General features: G+C 44.4%; 1 protein-coding gene across 3 annotated transcripts in view; it reads right to left on the bottom strand.

The window, feature by feature from the left end:
- The window catches only part of SIL1 (SIL1 nucleotide exchange factor), a 225,143-nt gene that overhangs the window by 133,859 nt on the left and 71,115 nt on the right, over nucleotides 1-20,169 (bottom strand). The window lies entirely within an intron of this gene.

Genomic DNA, 20,169 nt, shown 5'->3' with positions numbered 1-20,169 from the left:
GGATTGTCAGGCCTTGGAGGGAAGGGAGGGGAGGGGGGGGGGAAGGAGGAGAGATCAACCAAAGGACTTACATGCAAGCTTATAAGCCTAACCAATGGACACGGACAACAGGGGGGTGAGGGCATGGGGGGGGGGAGGCAATGGGGCAATAAGAACACATATGTAATTCCTTAATCAATAAAAAAAAAATTTTTTTTAAAAACCATGGTGTTATCTTAGCCCAGACAAGAAGTTGTTCCAGCTGAGATGCTGGGCAAGAGAATCATAAAAGATGAGCACTTCTTTGGTGAATCTCTTCTAAGAACATAGGCAGAGAGCACATAAAATCTATATATATACAAAACCCTAATATGCAAATAGACCAAATGGCAGAACAACTGAACCAAACTATTGAACACTATGATGTGCACTGACCACCAGGGGGTACACACAGAAAACGGCAAGCATCAGCCACAGCAGGATGGTGGAGCAGGTGAGCGGGGGCACCAGACCAAGGCGGGGCACTGGTCTTTGTCATCGGGTGGTTACTGAAAATTTAGAAAGATCCTCTGGTGGTTAATGAAAATTCTTTGGTCCTGCACGCTGCGGTCCTGCCGGGTGCTCACACCTGCTGTCAGTGGGTGCGAGTGGTGGCTGCCAGTCCTGATCGCCCCTCAGGGCTTCTCCACCTCCCCCTGCTCCTGAGGGGTGACCGGGGACAGCAGCTGCCTCTCGCACCCACTGCTGGCGCCGGCCCCAATCACTCCAGTGCCAGTGGACCCAGTGCCATCAGCACATAGGAGCGGCGGTGGCAGGAGTGGGGCTGCCGGTAGACAGGGAACCCAAGACTGTGGCAGGAGGGTCACAGAGGATGGGCTGAGACCCGTCCTCTGCCCACTGCAGCCTCACGGCCCACAGTTCCTTTCAAGGTGCATGAATTCATGCACTGGGCCCCTAGTATATCCTATATAATAAAAAGCTAATATGTATATTATCCCCTTGACCGGGAGATCAACCAGGAGTTCGACAAGGAGTTCAACTAGGGGGTGGGGCCGGCCGGCTGGACAACCACCCTTGGCCTCTCCCCCTGGCCGGCCCTGCCCCAGATTAGCCCCCGCCCCAATCCCAATCAGGGGTAGGGGCAGCCCGCCAACCTCTGGCATCCCCTCCCCCAAGCCAGCCAGCCCGATCGGCCCTGATCAGGGCAGGCCAGCTAGACCCCACCTGTGCACAAATTCATGCACCAGGCCTCTAGTACATATATAAATATGTCCACTGTAGAATTATTTATAATAATGAAAACCTGCCGTAACCAGTTTGGCTCAGTGGATAGAGCGTTGGCTTGTGGACTGAAGGTTCCCAGGTTCAATTCCAGTCAAAGGCATGTACCTTGGTTGTGGGCACATCCCCAGTGGGGGGTGTGCAGGAGGCAGCTGATCGATATTTCTCTCTCATCGATGTTTCTAACTCTCTATCCCTCTTCCTTCCTCTCTGTAAAAAAATCAATAAAATATATTTTTTTAAAAAATGAAAACCTAGAAACCACCTAAATGTACAATAGTAATAATCAATTAAGCATAATTTGGTATATTCAGACAACTGATAAAGACCAACACTTGGAAAATGTTCAATGCGTACCTCATTACATGCTAGAGTCTCTAACTTTCAAAACTGCAAAATGTAGCTACCAGTTTCTAAAGGGAAAGATCAGCATCAAAATACTACGGACAGAATGACGACACTTCTGTAAAAACAACTGAAAGAAAGTAAGTTATAATGTTATCTTTACATCTGCATAATGGAATACGGGTGGTTTTGCTGTTGTTGTTTCCCTTTGTGCTTTTATGTATTTTCCAAGTTTTCTGCTTTAAAAACATTACTTTCAGGCAAAAAGAAAAGAAAAAAAAATTTAAGCAAACATGTAAGAACCAAATTCCCAACTCTCTAAGCATCTGACTGCCACAACGTAAAAATCAAAAACCTAAATCTTTCTCTCAGTCCCCTCACCCATACACCGAAGACAGGGAAACTATAAGACTAACAGCTTCTTGAAGGAAAGATTCTATTCTGTTGATCTTTGGTTTCCCACCCCGGAGTTCTCAACATTCTGTCAGGCATCCATTTAAGAGCTCAGTAAATATGAAAGGGAAGGAGGAAGTGTGGGGAACTTTTAAGGCACAGATGCTGCTAACGCAATGATATTACCCTACCCACTACTACCCTCTTCACCCCATCCTTGGTCTGGTCCCTTCCTCTCTTATCTCTAGGCATTGCACAGGCCAGCCAAGTAGCTCTTAGAACAGACAAACTCCCGATTCTCTGCACCACAGCATTCATCTTTTGCATTTTCCCACTTTCCTTTCTCCCTCCTCTTAAAAGGTGATCTTGTCTTTCAGCTAGTACAGTGTGCTGCACTGAACCTGCATGCCCATCAGTCTGCAGAGAATCATTGAGAGAATGATTTGAATAATAAAACCAGAACAAAGTGATAGCTTGGAGAGAGACTGGGTGTTGTACCATCAATTTAGAGACTCATTTCAGTGGCTAATGGAGTCACTGGAGACATTAGCCTAATTTTTGCCAGGAGAGTCCAGCAACACAGCAGTACTAAATAAACATGGGCACAGAGGACCCTGCTCATCTCAGACAGAATGTGAAGAATGAAATTAGCAGCACTGCATTTATGGTGCAGAGAAAAGCAAACCCGCACTCCCTTTCCCAATTTATCAACACACACACAGAGGACTGTGTGTGGGAGTCAACACAGGCATGAAGTTCAAGGGAAGCCAAGACCCTTGAAGAGGCCCCCATGGGGCACTTATGGAGTAGGGGAAAGTTCATTTTAAAGGGCATCCAATAAATGCAGCCCTACAACTGATCTTGTCATTGCAAGCCCTATATGCTGCAGGCCTGAGAAGGCTCCAGAATCTTTCAGCAGGTCAGCTTGCTAAAGCCCAAGATGGGGAGAAAAACCTACAAAGATCAGACAAGAGGGAGAGGCTCAGCAACAGACACACCTACACAGACTCAGGGGATGGGGAGGCTATTCCTAAAACAAGAGCTTCCCATTGGCTAAGCTAAAAAGAAGCCAGATCTGGTCTGACTCAGACTTACCTTAAGTCTCTTCCCATGTAGTTAGTATCCTTGATGCAGGAGCCAAGTAGCTCAGGACCCTTTGCTTTCCTGTGGTTGCGTAGTTATATGAAGAGGGGAATATAAGCCTCAGAGGCAGTAACAATATTCCTAGGGAGCAGTCTCTGAGGGACTCACTACTCTCTCCTAGGCTGCAGTGGGCCCAGCATGGGCCTCCCTGGATGGCCAGGCTGAGGAAGAGACTCCTTTCTCTTGTTCTAACAGGGTGGTGGGCCAGCAACTCTCTCTCTGCCCCTATAGATTTCTTACTGTTTCTGGTCTCCCAAAGTCTCACTGTGCCCTCTACTCTGTTATCTTAGGTTCTTTTGACCATCCTAGGCATGAGTGAGAAGAAAACATATTTAACCAAGTCTTCATAACCAAGGATTTTCTAGAACCCAGTGTTCCTTTTTCCTTTTCTCTCCTCCATCAGAAGGCAAAGGAGAGCCAATGTCACCTGGCACTAGCCTGGAAGCCTCAATGACTTAGGTCAATGCTGTAATGACAGACACGAAGACACCTGTACATCCAGACATGTGAGTGGAATGGTGGGGCTACCTACCTTCCTATTCAAAATGGATTCCTATGTGAACTCTAGTGCTTAAGGTCAAGGCACTATGCTACATTCTCACTGTACTCAACACAGGGGTAGGCACAGAGCAAGTGCTCAAAGACCGCAGAACTTGAATTCTCATGTCTATGAGGTCCCTGGAATGTGAGTGACTTCATTATACCTCACAGATACTAAAGGACAGCCCTATAGGAGAAGCAGGGGTTGCTTGGAAGGAAAAGTAGAAGAGACAATAAGCTGGACACCCCAAACTCCACCCAAGAGGCATACACAATGAGGTGAGCAGAACAGGGACAGGGAGGCACGACATGCTTTTTATACACATAGCCTGTCTGCCAACATTTACTGGATGGCAGAATCCTAGATCTGTGGGTGAGGACTGAGTCACATTATAAATTTCCTTTTTCTAAGCAGCATGTGTAAAAACTCCTCCATCTCAGGAAGAGAAAGTGGGGAGGAGGGGGGCAATATGTGGGGAAGATGGTGGTCTGTAATTAGAAACACAGATTTCATTCTAATACTAGAGCAAAATTACAAAGGGTCCATTCTAGAAGAAGCTAAAAGAGCTAGACTGGAACTCTGGTTAAAGTCAAAATACCACTGCCATGAAACTGTATCATCTCAGTTTGATAATTTCCCTATAAAAAAACAAATCTTCCTATAACCATATATCAATCACGCACTGCAATTTTAGAAATCTATCCAAACAAAAACAAAAACAAAAAATCAGCGATTACCAGAAACTCTAAATGCTAGACACTAGAAGCTGAGCTCTAGCATAATTAGAGGAGATTCTGAATGGTGCCCTGAGGCAGACTATACAAGAACAGAGTAGAAAGGAATTACATACACTTAAAAAGCCCATTTAGGGAATAGGCTGTGCATAATGCATGTAGGCCCAAGAGTGCACACTCCTAACAGCCAGCTCAGAGGCAGGCTGTGAGCCGAAAAACTGGCAGATGGCTGCCCCAGTGGCAACCGTGCACGCTCCAATGGCCACCTCCTCTGGTTCACCCTTAGGCAGAGGCTTATTCTCCCATAAGGGATGGGGTTGGGCCAGCAGCTATTACCCCAAAGAACAGTGACTTTCCCTAGGAAAAGTAAACATTTCCATCAGAAGGCAGAAGCAATTTCTGTACAGGGAAAAGGAGCCATAAACATAAAGTTGCTCATTCAAAAGAGACAGACGATCTCCACAAGCCAAGCAGTGCCAAACGGTCTGTAAAGGGTTTGCTCATCCATCAGCACAAGTAGCTGGTGGGGGATGGGGAGCAGGAGTGTGGAAGGCCTATTTAGGGTCCAGGATTCCCTGGCCTCAGGCCACTTGTTATTTGATTGAATAGAAGCCCCAAAAGAGTAGAAGCTGTCTTTCCACTGGGACTATAGCCTGAGCAAAGATGCAGCAAAGGTATGATTTGAGGCAGTCTCTCTCTCTCCTCTAGCCCCAGTAGTCCCAATCCTTCCAATCCATACCCAAGGTCTGTCCACTTCAAGCCTTTGCATTCACAAGCCTTCAAAGGTAGTTTGCTGTTTAATATTGAGCCAAATACTTCTGCCTCATACCACCATTCCCCTCCTTTTCTTTTTTAGTCACATGTGACTAAAAGAGAAATGACAGTTCACCAGTCTTATGCCTAAAGTAATCTATAGATTATGAACTCTGCCTAATACAGTACATAATTCAGAGCCCAGCCATTCGTCACACTATTGAGTAATCCACACACATCCCAAGGATTTGACAATAAAATCCGTAAGTCAATACCAAAAAGCAGTATACCTTAGTCATTGAGTTAGAATACAAAGAACAATTTTTAGCATTGATTTTTTTTAACTTAGAAAATATGGTTGTCCAAGGATAAATACTTGTAAGGGAGTTGTGTGCTGGAATAAAGTCTTTATGCTTCCCAGACCCTTCTGACAGCTGACTTCAATGCAAAAATAAAAACTCCAAGATTCACATTCTCCCAATGATAATAATGGCTTTCTTCTACAAACCATGCTATTGGCATAACAGAGATGGCCACATCAGTAATAAGAAAAGCACATGTACCTTCTGCACCCAAGAACAAGCAAAATACCTGCTTTGTGCAAAAGCAAGGCACTTAAAACAAGAAAGAAAATGATAAATTATTGTAGAGCTGGGTTTGAACTTAGTTTTCTTTCTTCTGGATGATCAAACAGTAAGCATGAGCATAGGGGTAGGCATCAAATCTGCAAACATATTGCCATAGTGATTGGTGCTTAGATAGAGGGATAAAACAGAATTAATTTATATTCCAAGGCACAGGGACAAGTGCCCTGACCATTCAGCCCTGCCAAATGAGTGGCCTCCTTCCCAGTCCCTCTACAGCACCAATGCAGGATCAGATCTGGCTGTGTCTGAATAATCATCTGACCAATTACCTTCCTAAAACTGACTTCTAGTCAGGACGCAGCAGTTGTGTGGGTGCTAAAGAGGCAGGCGTTAGGGCCCCTTAGTAAGAGCCCTCCCTCTGACACAAAAGGGGAGACAGAGGCAGGTGTGATCTGCTATGCAAGGCTCTACCCTGGTCAGTTTCTCCTTTACTTAACAGGTCACTGGGATAATCACTTATTTTAATTTTATATCTTGAAATAATTTTAGACTTAGAGAAAAGATGAAAAAAAGACTCCAGAATTCCTATATGCCTTTCCCCCAGCTTTCCCTGCTATTAACATCTAATGTAACCATAAAACAATTATTAAAACTAAGAAATTAATATTGGTACAATAGTGGTAACTAAACTAAATACTTTATTCAGATTTCACCAGTTTTTCCTTTAGCATTCTTTCTTTCTGTCCTAGAATCTAACCTAGGATACCACAACGCATTTAGTTGTCACGTCACCTTAGTTTCCTCCAATCTGTGATAGCTCTTCAGTCTTTGTTTTTCTTGAGTTGGACATAATTGAAGAGTACTGGTCAATTATTCTTTAGATGGTACCTCAATTTAGGTTTGTCTGGTATCCACTCATTTTTATTACAACAGAAGCTAATATTTATTGAGCTATAACTATGCACCTGGCACTAAAGTAAACACTTTATATGCTTGTCTTCTTTACTACTTAGGATAACCCTCTGAGGTAAAACTTACTACCCCTAATAATAATAATAATAATAATAATTACCTCTGAGGTATTATTACTATCCCTATTTTACAGATATTATTATTATAGGATATTTCATTAAACCTTAGTGGAATTAAGTAATTTGCCCAAGACTACCCACCTATAAAAGGCAGAGCTGAGGTGTGAACCCAGGTAGACTGACTCTACAACACTCTATTGTCTATATTTTCAAGTAACTGTGACAACAACCAGATGCCAAAATACAGCCTGGATTCTGCCCTCCATCAATCCCCTCTCTAGAGGACACGCCTCTTTGAAGAAAGGGTATTCTAGAATTTTGTCTTTTTCCAAAGGAAACAAACTAATCAAATTTAATTTGATTTAATTTCCAAGTTCTACTATACATCCATAAATTTCTTTCTCTTGACAAGAAATGCCTTCCTGGGCTAAGGACAAAGATGAGGTCATTGTTCTCCTGAGACCTCACTCCTGACTAGTACCAGGCAGATGGGAAATATATGAGCATGTAATTGTGCTCAACTCAAGAGAACTCTCTTCCAAGGGAGTTGCTAGTATATTGAGACACTGTAGTAACAGGACAAAAAAGAAAAGAAAAAAAAAGAAGGGGAGGGGAGGGGAGGGAAAGGGTCGGAGGTGACAGGAGCGGAAAGAAGAGAAAAGAAAAAAAGCCCAGCAGGTGTGGCTCAGCTTGCTGAGTGCAGTCCTGTGTACCAGGAGGTTGCAGTTACATTCCTGGTTAGGGCACAAGCCCAGGTTGTGGGCTCAATCCCCAGTAGGGGGCATGCAGGAAGCAGCTGATCAAAGATTCTCTCTCATCACTGATGTTTCTTTCTCTCTCTCCCTCTCCCTTTCTCTCTCTGAAATAAATAAAAAATATATATATTTTTAAAAATGCACCCTACTGAGGTTGCTTCTTTTCTATGTCATGCCTAGAAGCGTCCAATGAGAGGCAACACAAACCGGTACCTCCTCTTCAGCATTAGGCTCTTCGGCAAAGTTGATACATAACTCATTCATGTAGCACAGGGGGGGTGGGGGGGTGTCAATGGACAGGGCTGTGGGAAACAAGCCAGGAAGAACTCCAGCTGCACTCCAGGATTTGTTTTTTATGCTTATGACTTTAGATCACTCAGTTCCACTGATGTGATTTTTCCCAAATCCCCTCTCTGGCAATGCTAATGTGTTTTTCCTCACATTCTAACTGATCAGCAAAATATGTGGCTGAAAAGAATTGGCTTGGAAGTAATTTCTTTGATGTTGACAGAATTGAGAAAATATTCCACCAGCTATACACCTCCATGTCTATCCATACCTGTAACCTGCCACTCAGCCGCAGATAAAGGCCATTACAGCAAGGGAAGAAAGAAGGCAAGAGGGCAAGGGAGGCAACAAGGGAGAAGAGCTGAGAGCATAAAAATGAGTGAGAGAAAAAAACAGAGAGCAAGAGAGAGAGAAAGAACATTCAGTTCAACCTGTCACTACAGAACCAAGACTTTCACTGACATGCATAAGCAGTGTTAGATGATGCCAGCAAATAGGTGAAGACTCAGCCTTCCTTTGATTTGTCTTCTCTTACTTCTTCCAACTTCCCTTCACACACACCCACATACTCCCGCCAACCATACCCTAACCCCATCACTAAGATGCGCTCCTATAAATCAAATATTTCATTTGGCTACCCCTATTACTACCAGCTTTGTGCAAGAAAAAGCTGCTTCCCTTTGAAATCTACCATTCTATACCTGACTCCAAGGTATCCTCAGCTAGCCATTTGGATCAAATATTGGAGGTTAAAATGCTAATGGTATTTAGAGAACAATTCCTCCAGCCTCTCCATCTGCAGTCTAACCCAGTGGGAATCTAAAGCCAGTTTATAGCCCTCAAATTACTCTGTACACAGGACTACTTGCTCCATTGTGTTTAGAGAAACCTGGATCTATCCCTGAGACCCTGAGATCTAATCTAGGAAATGAAGATAGGGTAGCTTGAATAATTCTGCATTCTCCTGAATAATTTCCCCCAAAATTGTTTTGTTCCCACCTAGACCTCAAATAACTACTTTCAATCAATGAGCCTATAGTTTCTATCATCAGGAGAAAGGAAATCCTAGAAAAATCAATGGGATCTGAGCCGCCCCACGCCCCACCCCCTTCACTGACCAACCATGAGCTCCAAGAGACCTTTATGGAGCACTCTGAAGCCCCTTAAGTAATGTACACAAAGCACCAAGCACAAGGTGCTTTCTCCAAAAATGTTAGTTTTCCTCCCTTCTCCAACAGCTAGGCTACAGTTCCTGGCTGCCTCCGTCATTCTTGGCCATGAGATATAAGACAATCTCTTCGCCCTCTGTCCAAAAGCCTGACTTGGCAAAACCAGGATGAAAGAACAAGATGATGTTCGTGCGATTTTCAGGGGGCTTCTGGAGTGGGAGACAGAAAGTTTCCTTTTTTCCTAGGCAAAAAGAAAAACGTACAAATACACCATATTACTCTTCCATAAAAATGCACCTCCGCCCAGATAAACTAATTATGGCCACAGATAACTGGTGCTTAGATAGAGGGATAAAACTGAAAACTTTGATTCAAAGAAATGGTTCTCTCTTTCCAAACAACTGCATTATACAGAACAGAAACACTATTCTCGAATTAAAGAAATTAAAATACAACTCAATCTTTGTTTGCCCAAATCAACATATTACAGAAAATAAGGCAAGATCAACAACCTAGTAGTTTATGAACATTAACGAAACAAAACCCTAACATGAACAGAAATATAATCAGATGGATTAGAGCACAAGCAACAAAAGGCTTGCAAAAGAGCCCTCTGCACATAAGCTCTGATTCATTCAAGTTCTTTTCAAATCTGCCTAGAACAGTGATTGGCAAATCACTCTTTGGCCCCTTTAGTGTGGCTCTTCCACAAAATACCATGTGCGGGCGAGCATGTCCAGTACGATTGAAACTTCGTGGCCCATGCGCAGAAGTCGGTTTTCAGCCTGGGTGAGTCTATTTTGAAGAACTGGCGTTAGAAGAAGTGGGGGCTGTCAGCGGGAGACACTGCGCAGGCGGGCTGCGGGATACGCAGTGCGGGGGGGGGGGAGGCACGCGCAATTCATGCACCAGTTGAGGATGGGAGAGTTGGAAGGGGTCGACCTCAGCAAATCAGTTTGAGGGTGTTTTTAGCAAAGGCCAGCTTAGGAGTACCCTAATTAAGTTAATAACAATGTACCTACCTATATACTTTAAGTTTAAAAAATTTGGCTCTCAAAAGAAATTTCAATCGTTGTACTGTTGATATTTGGCTCTGTTGACTAATGAGTTTGCCGACCACTGGCCTAGAAGATCAGTCAGTCACTGCTGAGGTATCACCCCCTCTGTGACCCTGGGTATTGCAGGAGCCTCCAAGAGTCTTGACGTTGCCTATTTCAGAAGAGGGAAGATTGGAGCAGGCTCATAGGAATTTCCAATAAAGCTCTCAACTTGCCCCATAGGCCAGACAGACAAGATCTCCAAAGACAATCCCTTAATGATCTATCCATCATTCCTCACCCTCCAGCTATCCACTGTCCAGGGATCAAATTGCTCTAGAAAGTCACCAAACCCACTGATCCTGGCCCACCACCAAGTCAGAATGTCAGATGTCAACTGGGCACTTCCTGATGCTGGGCAATGGTTAGTTCTAACCTCTTGATTATCTAAGCACCTCCTCACAAAGGTTCTTCCTAACATCTCCATTCCTCAAGCACCCAATCGAATCCTTCTCTTTCATCATCCAAGGTAGAAGCCCCATCCTTGGCTTGGCTCAGAAAACTGAAGACATCTAATGAAAGCTTCCTTAAGTTCCTTCTATATCTCTCACACTTTTCCTTGTTTTCTTCTAGCCTCTGCTTCTAATTTCTAAGGCTCAACATATTCACAAGGCCAACACTTTCCATCTGCCACCTAAACAATTTTGCCTAATCAGTTATCTCCTCGCTGGAATTCAAATATGTCAAACACTTCGTCTGCCCTCTGCCTTCCAACATACACAAAATCTCTCCCTACTCAGCTTCAATGTCCCTGCCTCTGGGAAATCTTTCCTTCAAGGCCCCTCTTCTGTGTTCTCACAGAGCTATATTCCTGTCTGGGGGTCCTCCTACCCCACAAGCCTACATAGGCAAGTCTCGGTCAATTCCCACCATGGTATCTCCTGCATCAAGCACTGTACCTGAAACATTATAAGAGCTCAACAAATGTAATGTGAAATAAGTAAGTTTTTTTATGTGGCTATCTCTAAAATTACCATTTTAGTTCTCTCTTTCTACTATTCTCAAACCCAGGAGTTTATATTGTCTTTCTTCATTTCACCTCCCATTCATAGCACAGCCCCTGAATGAACTCAACTACTCACTCAGAGTTTACACTTACTTTCATATCTTTAGATCTACTGCCTTGTCAGTTCTCCTCATCTCCCTTCCCTCCCAGGGCTCCCCTATACTTCCCATTACCACCATCCCATTGTTCCCCTACAGATCCCTGCCTCTCCAGCCAAGTAGATATATTCTCACTTTTATGTCTCTATTCATGTCATTCCTCTTCCACTCATGTTTCCTGCCTGTCCTATTCTCTACCTACTCAAATATTATCTCCTCTTAAGTTACTGGTTAGTTCCTACCTCCAGTGCTGTGACAGAACTAAGAATGGAACAGGTTGGCGTTGGTGGTATAGTGGTGACCATAGCTGCCTTCCAAGAATGGAACAGGTTCTAGAAAAGGACCTCTCATTCCAGCTCCAGCCCAGCCCTTGAGAGCTAGTCTCAGCCCTAAATAGTCCCGTCCTTGGAGATAGCTTGGACAGTCTTAGCCAGCAGGATGAGGCCAATATTAGAGAAAGAAGGGAAGTAAGGGCTTCATAGATTGTCTAAACTAAAGCCAAGCCCTAGGTATGAAGGCTACAACTGGTTTTGGTAGCTTGTTTTCCATTATCCCTACTGCAGACTGAAATGAAATGTTTTCCATTTCAGCCAGTTTGGGCATCCAATCTTTGAGAGCTGAGACTGTGCAACTCTGCTAAACACTCTTTATTAAACCTCAGAGAGAACAGGTGGATAGAGGAAGCAGAGGAAGAAGAAGATAGGGACCCAGGGAGAGGATTAAACATACAAATACTTATTAGAAAGCAGACGGCAAACAGCTGCTCTCCCTTACCACTCAAGCCCACAGATTGCAAACTGGACCCTGGCCTGCTCCATCCTTGTAATGAAGGCCAAACCCCAGGCAGAGATGCTCAGGTGCCAGTGCAGAGTTCAGCCAGCTAGTCTCAAAGTGGACTCAGCGTTGGCAGTGGCTGCCAAAGAGGTCACAGGCCTTCCTGCCCTGGCCTCCATCTGTTCCCCCAGTGGGGTGTGGGATTTGATTGCTACAGGGCAGTGGTCAGCCATCCTGAGAGAATTCCACATATGGGAAATGAGATCTCTCTGAAATAAAAAGATCTAAACCAGTGATGGTGAACCTTTTGAGCTCGGCGTGTCAGCATTTTGAAAAACCCTAACTTAACTCTGGTGTCGTGTCACATATAGAAATTTTTTAATATTTGCAACCATAGTAAAACAAAGACTTATATTTTTGATATTTATTTTATATATTTAAATGCCATTTAACAAAGAAAAATCAACCAAAAAAATGAGTTCGCGTGTCACCTCTGACACGCGTGTCATAGGTTCGCCATCACTGCCCTAGAGAGTTCCCCCTGACTAACTCATATTACCAAGGAGCAAAGGAGATGCTCAGAGTGGAGAATTATGAACAAAGGCTGGGGAGGTGGCAATAATGGGGGGAATGGGCTGGAAGTATAAGAGGAAAAGAAAAAATAAGTTACTGGGGAATCCTCAAGAGACTTTAAAAGCTTCAAAGTTGGGGAAGAAAGCATTGTGCAGAAGTAAGATGCACCAATGATAAGCTCTGTTGAACATCTCATCCTAAAAAGTTGCTGAAGACAGCAACTTGTGTTCAAGAGAGGAGACAAACTATCCCACAACACATACACACACAAAAGACATGCTGTTTCCTCTATCCAGCTCCTGCTACACTTTTCCAGCACTGCACTTGAGCCAGGGTGAAAGATCATTCAACAGAGGCCCCATCCTATACCTTTCCCTCAGGTGATTACCTCCTGGTGGCAGCCAAGAAGTCTCACTGTACCACTCTGATGAGCCACAGGAGCTTAGGTATGAACACCACTGCTCATGGGCCTTGGGGAGGGACTATGCCTGTGTGTGAAGAACAAAAGCAGATCATACTCTTGTAGATCATCCTGGGAAATGAAATGACCCATAAAGAAGATCCCTCCAGACTAGGAGAGAAAAGGAAGGTCACCTCCCTCCAAACCACAGAGCTGGGGAGGGAACAGAGAGTATTGGGAGCTTTGCCCCTTAGTACTACCTCAACTGCAGCCTGTGGTATAATAAAAAATGTATCTGATCTTCATCCCTGGTTTCTGGCACAGAGTTCCTAAAACCCTTGGAATTTCCTGAATGTTATCTTTTTTAATTCCCAAGTTTATGCCAATGAGATGACTCCTGGTGAGGGGCCTTTAAATAATTTTAAGGTGGGAGCTGATCACCAGAAAGACCAAGCTATGATTAGAAGATTGGAACTTTTAGCCCCATCCCCTTACCTCCAGGGAGGGGAGAGGGGGCTGGAGATTAAGTTGAATCACCAATGGCCAATAGTTTAACCAATCATGCCTATATAATGAAACTTCCATAAAAGCTCCTAAAGAATAAGGTCAGAGAGCTTCCGGTTGGTGAACACACAGAAGTGCTGGGAGGGTGGTGTGCCCAGAGAGGGCATGAAAGCTATGAATCTCTTTCCCCATATCTTGCCCTATACATCTCTTCCATTTGGCTGTTCCTGAGTTGTACCCTTTACAATAAATCAGTAAAGTGTTTTTCCTGAGTTCTTCAAGCTGTTCTAGGAAATTGTCAAACCTGAGAAGGGGGTCGTGGGAACCCCTAATTTATAGCTGATCAATCAAAAAAGTTCAAGTGGCCTGGAACTTTCAACACATCTGAAGCAGAGATGGGACACTAAGCCATTAAACTGTGGGATCTGACACTAAGTCCAGGTAGATAGTATCAGAAGTGAAGTGAACTGTTGAACATTCAGTTGGTTTTGGAGGATTAGAGAATCACACAGCCCCATCCAAGCTGCAAGGAACCAAAGGCTTCACAGAGACAAGTGCTCCTTCAGACAGATGTCTAGGGCCTTCAGGAAATCAGACTTCTCTCTTAAATACTTGAAACAGAGTAGTTGGTCTACTATAAATGAGGTTTATACAATTCAATTCCCTCCCATTGCTTGTGCAGATCTGAAATGATCTGACCAGATGGCTGGTGCTCTATAATTCTTGGATTGCTCTCATCAGTTGATGATTTGGATTTTTTTCCCTTTTTTTTTTTTAACCCCCTCACATGAACGTGTTCTTGCACAGACTTCCTGCGTGCTCCCATCAAAAGAGCTCTTTGTGCTAATGTTAATATTTCAGAGGCTCTCATGGCCTCCTGAAAGTCAGCTCAGGTCAATAAGAAACCCTGAGCTTCCCTGAGCCCACATGGGGCAAGACAAGGGAGCCCTTTGCCCAGGCTGCCTTGTCACCTCCACTTCTCCTTCAGGTCTTCAAGGAAAGGGAGCCAGCAAAGGTATATTTTTTCAAATGACAACTATAACCACTTCTTGAATATTTCCTATATGCCAGGCCCTGTGTGAAACATTTTATACATGTTGTTTCAGTTTTGTTGTTTCAGTTTTACATCATCTTTGTGAAGTAGGTATTTTCATCCCCATTTTCAGATGAGGAAACTACGGTTCAAAGATTCCAATCAACCTGATCAAGACCACACAGCTCAAATAGAGAACTAACAATGGGGGTGAAAGTTTATCATCCTAGAATTTGACTCACTGCTCCAGCAAGATCTCAAGGGTAGAGATTGAAGGCCCTTGCCTTCCCCCTCCCTTGTGCCCTTACTGGGACACTTCCACCAAAACATCCAAAAACACTTTAGTGCCTTTTTCTGTCTCTGTGTCCTCTGTGAGACTATGAGCTGCTGGAAGGCAGGGGCATGTCCCACTTGCTATCCAAAGAGACAGATTGCACAGTGGTTAGGAGCCCAAGCTTAGGGTCAGACAAAACTAAGTTTGAATTCTGACTCTACCATTTATTGGTCATTTGGCTAAGTCAGTTCTCCTCCCTGAAATTCAGTTTTGTCTATAAAAATAAAGGTGGTTATAGCACCTGCCCTCAAAGAATGCCTGGCACAGTTGATGCTTAGTAAATGTGATCTATTATCTGTATTTCCAGCTACCAATACAGTGTCTGGCACAAAATAGGATCTCAGAAAATACCCAGGGAGCACAAGCCCCACTATTCATGGCTGTGACCAGCTTTCATAATAACAAGTACATAGATACAAAGTCCTAGGTTTTAGGGGTCCTCAGTCCCAGGACAAACTCCTGAGTTCCATGCCCAGAACCCACAGGACTTGCCAGCAAACAGCTTTCCTCTGCTTGCTTGCGAACAGTTGATGCTGAATCCACATTTAAATGCTTTCTGTGCTTCCATAAGGTGAGACAGATCCCAAAATAAACCAGAAAAGAGAGAGAGAGAGAGAGAGAGAGAGAGAGAGAGAGAGAGAAAGAAAATCACTTCCAGGAACAAGCGGCTCACAGTGAGGGTGCTGACAGTAATAAAAGAGGCAGGCTTACTTCAGGAGAGTGACCTGCAGCTACTCCAGGGCTGAGTGGCTGGGGCCTAATTCCCACCTGGCCTGGTGGGAAGACCCATGAAGTCATGGGTTGGTCCCCTGGTATTCCAACACATAACTATAAATCTGCCTTTAAATGAGCCCAGACCACGTACCCTAGTATCTCCTCCTTGGAGGCCTGGGGACAACAGAGCTGAGATCCTCCCTTCAGAGACAGAAGGTACTAAACTAGGTTCAACATAAGCTAGCCACTTTGCCATTTTCTTAAAAATCCCCAAAAGACACACCACCACCTTCTTATGCCATGTCCCTGACTCTGGCAGGAAATGCTGTGTTAACTCCTTCTGTTCCCTCATCAAAAATCTCTGTAGAGCCCTACCCGGTTTGGCTTGGTGGATAGAGCATCAGCCTGTGGATGAAGGGTCCCAGATTCAATTCTGGTCAAGGGCACATGCCTGGGTTGTGGGCTCGATCCCCAGTGCGGGGAGTGCAGGAGGCAGCCAATCAATTATCCTCTCTCATCACTGATGTTTATCTCTCTCTCTCCCTCTTTCTTCCTCTCTGAAATCAATAAAAATATATTTTTTTGAAAACCTCTGTAGAGGGAGAGAGGGAGAGCATTTCTTGAGGGAAGTCTCTCTTCACCATAAGTTCTCTTCCCCATCTAAGGCACAAAAGACAGGAAGACTACATACTCATGTCCGGTCACTAGCACTAGCATCTAATAAAACAATCAAGTTGAAGGGGTGGCACTAATGGAAAAATTACCATTTAAAATCAGCACTTCAGAGAACCAAGATGGTGGCATAGGTAAACACCTGTACTTGCTGCCTCCCACAATCACATCAAAATTACAACTAAAATACATAACAACTATCATCCACATCAGCAGGGAAAGTTGGCTGAGTGGAAGTACTACAACTAGAGAGGTAAAGAAGAAAGTGCATTGAGACTGGTAGGAGGTGCAGAGGCGCAGAACGGGCTGGCATCTGGGTGTGCCGCTTTTTTAATCAGGAGGGAAATACAAGCTCCCACTTGCTCTGAGCTCCAGTGCCAGGCGAGACTCGGGGGGACCCAGACACATACGGGGAGAAACTGGACTGCCTGGCATCGGGGCAGGAACGTGGGGGTGGCTTTCTTTCTGACGGAGGTGCTTGCAAGGGTCATTGTTCCTGTACTGGGACCTCCCCGGTGCAGGGCTGACTGGCAGCCACTGCTGTTTGTTCTGCCCTGGAGATTCCCTGAGACCCTGCCCTACTCAATTTACAACCCCACCCAAGCTGTGCACAGTGGTTTTTGCATATGAATGGCCTGTCCTTTCTCAGCCTAAAATCTGTCAAACAAGCTGCAGCTGGGTCAGGGAACCCCAAAGCTATCAATAAAAGGCCCAAGGCCACACCAGCACCAGCCTGCCTTGCTTCATAGCTGGACCTCGCCTGAGTACTTCCAAACCCAATACAAAGAGGAGGAATCTGCAGATCTCTCTGTAGCCCCAGGCAGTGGCTGACTTTGCACCTTCTTGGAGATCCAAGAGCCAGTGTACCCAGTGGTCAGAATGGGACCATCCAGATTACAAACTCCTCAGATCCATAAGGGACACACTCAGGGGGCAGACTCAGTGAGCACCAAAGCCCCACTGAAGCAAGTCTTGCCCATAAGGGTGTCTCCTGCACAGCAGCTCTTCCATTGTAGACACAGCTGATTCTCACAGCCAATTGGCCTGAAGGGCAATTCCTCCCAGTGATACCTACAACAATCAAGGCTTAACTACAACACGACTGTGCACACAGCCCACAAAGGGGTGCACCAAGAGTGTCCCCCTCGGGTGATTGGGGAGGCGGAGCCACTGGGCCCCATAGGACACCTAGCACAGAAAACCACTCTGTCAACACAGGGAAACATAAAAAATGTGGAGACAAAGAAACAGGTCACAAATGACAGAAATGGAGGAAAGCAAACTATTGGTTATAGAGTTCAAAACCACGGTTATAAGGTTTTTCAAGAATTTTCTAGAAACCGCCGATAAATTTAGTGAGACCCTCAAGAAATCTAGAGACACCCTCGAGGTTATGAAAAAGGACCAACTAGAAATTAAGCATACACTGACTGAAATAAAGAATATTATACAGAGTTCCAACAGCAGACTAGAGGATCACAAGAATCAAGTCAAAGATTTGAAACACAAAGAAGCAAAAAACACCCAACCAGAAAAGCAAAAGGAAAAAAGAATCCAAAAATATGAAGACAGTGCAAGGAGCCTCTGGGACAACTTCAAGCGTACCAACATACGAATTATGGGGGTGCCAGAAGAAGAGAGAGAGCAAGATATTGAAAACCTATTTGAAGAAATAATGACAGAAAACTTCCCCTTCCTGGTGAAAGAAATAGACTTACAAGTCCAGGAAGCCCAGACAACCCCAAACAAAAGGAATCCAAAGAGGACCACTCCAAAACACGTCATAATTAAAATGCCAAGAGTAAAAGACAAAGAAAGAATCTTAAAAGCAGCAAGAGAAAAACAGTCAGTTACCTACAAGGGAGTACCCATACAATTGTCAGCTGATTTCTCAACAGAAACTATGCAGGCCAAAAGGGAGCGGCAAGAAGTATTCAAAGTGTTCAAAGTGATGAATACCAAGAACCTACAACCAAAATTACTTTACCCAGCAAAGCTATCATTCAGAATTGAAGGTCAGATAAAGAGCTTCACCCTAACTGGGTTGGCTCAGTGGATAGAGCGTCAGCCTGCGGACTGAAAGGTCCCAGGTTCGATTCCGGCCAAGGGCATGTCCCTTGGTTGCAGGCACAGCCCCTGTAGGAGTTGTCGAAGAGGCAACTGATCGATGTTTCTCTCCGATCGATGTTTCTAACTCTCCCCCTCCCTTCCTCTCTGTAAAAAAATCAATAAAATATACAAAAATAAAATAACAAATAAATAAATGACTTATTTTTAAAAAAAAGAGTTTCACAGATAAGAAAAAGTTAAAGGAGTTCATCACCACCAAACCAGGATTATATGAAGTGCTGAAAGGTATCCTTTAAGAAGAGGAAGAAGAAAAAGGTAAAGATACAAATTATGAACAACAAATACACATCTATCAACAAGTGAATCTAAAAATCAAGTGAATAAATAATCTGATGAACAGAATAAACTGGTGAATATAATAGAATCAGGGGCATAGAAAGGAGTGGACTGACTTCTTGGGGGGAAAGGGGTATGTGGGGTGCGGGAAGAGACTGGACAAAAATCGTACACCCATGGATGAAGATAGTGGAGGGGGGGGTAAGGGCTGAGGGGTAGGGTGGGAACCGGGTGGAGGGGAGCTATGGGGAAAAAAGAGGAACAACTGTAATAATCTGAACAATAAAGATTTAATTTTTTTTAAAAAAGAAGTCAATTTCCTACCAACAAACATACATGCAAAACCTTCTCAATATACACACAGAACACCTCAATCCTATACCAGGGCCTAAGAGAGTCTTATCTATCTCCATTAGTCAGACTTTCTAGCACCAGACTCAGAATAATACTCTTAAGATGGTGCAGACACTACTGAAACCAGAGCGGCTTTGCCCCCTGGGTTGTAGTGCCTAAGTGTCTATGTTCAACAAAACACACCAGCCTTTGGGACAGCTTCTAGGGAAAATTTGAGGCAGAATAATTTACAAAGGGCTTTTGAGAAACTAGAAAACAGAGAGAGATGTCAATGGGGCATCAAGTTAGATGTAAAAATCAATGCTCCACTCTAATTCTCCAGGAGGCACTCAGAGCCCTCAGCCTGCCCTTGTCATACAAGCCCTGGTTCTCCATCCCCAAGACTACAGAAGGGGCTCTATGTTTAGCCATTAACAGTAGCACCACTGGCCAAAAGGCTGGGCAGGGGCCCTGGGTCAGAATTTTCAGGCTTGTTCTGCAATGCAGACAAGGCCTTGAAGGTGCCACAAAATTAGAGAGGGCAGGAGTGGGAGCCACAGGATACTGATCTCCATCTGCTCCAGGCACTTGCCTGGTTGAAGTGGTACAAGCACTTTTAACCACATAAAACTAGTAGATACAGCCCACATCTTCTAATCCTTACTCATGAAAACAACTCTAGTTTTAGTCTTCAAGGACCAGGGGGCTCAGTTCTCAAGGAAGCTAGAGGAGGGCAGGCAGAGGTTGGGTCTGCGGAACCCAGTACTTCTGTTCCTAAAACTTCCCTCTACTAACACCATTAGTTCCTACTTGGCTTTCTTGGTGCTTCATCACTCTTCTGTGGCAACAACTACCCCTATGCAAGCCCAGCAGGAGTGACATTATCACCAGAAAGTTGGCTGGCACAGCAAATGCTGTCCCTGCCAGCACAGCAGCAATGGAGGCAGGGAGGATATGGTGATGAATATCAGCAAGGAACTGATGCAACTACACTGTGGCAGCTGCCAGGACTTACCATCTACCTTGCCACAGTGCAGAATGCAAACACCTACTTCTCAGAACAGGCCCAAGTGTCATCATGGTGGAACAAGGACAGTTGGGACTAGGACAAATGGGAAGAAGGTAGGTCCATGCTATAGGATCAATGACATAGGACAAGTTAGCTGAATAACATAGGTCAAATTACATAACCTCTCTGAGCCTCAATGCTTTTATAGGAAAATAAT

The sequence above is a fragment of the Myotis davidii genome, unplaced genomic scaffold, assembly GCF_000327345.1.
Source record: "Myotis davidii unplaced genomic scaffold, ASM32734v1 scaffold545, whole genome shotgun sequence".
In the NCBI taxonomy this organism is placed as follows: Eukaryota; Metazoa; Chordata; class Mammalia; order Chiroptera; family Vespertilionidae; genus Myotis; species Myotis davidii.
The sequence above is the reverse complement of the archived record's forward strand: the minus strand, read 5'-3'. Positions and strand labels throughout refer to the sequence as shown.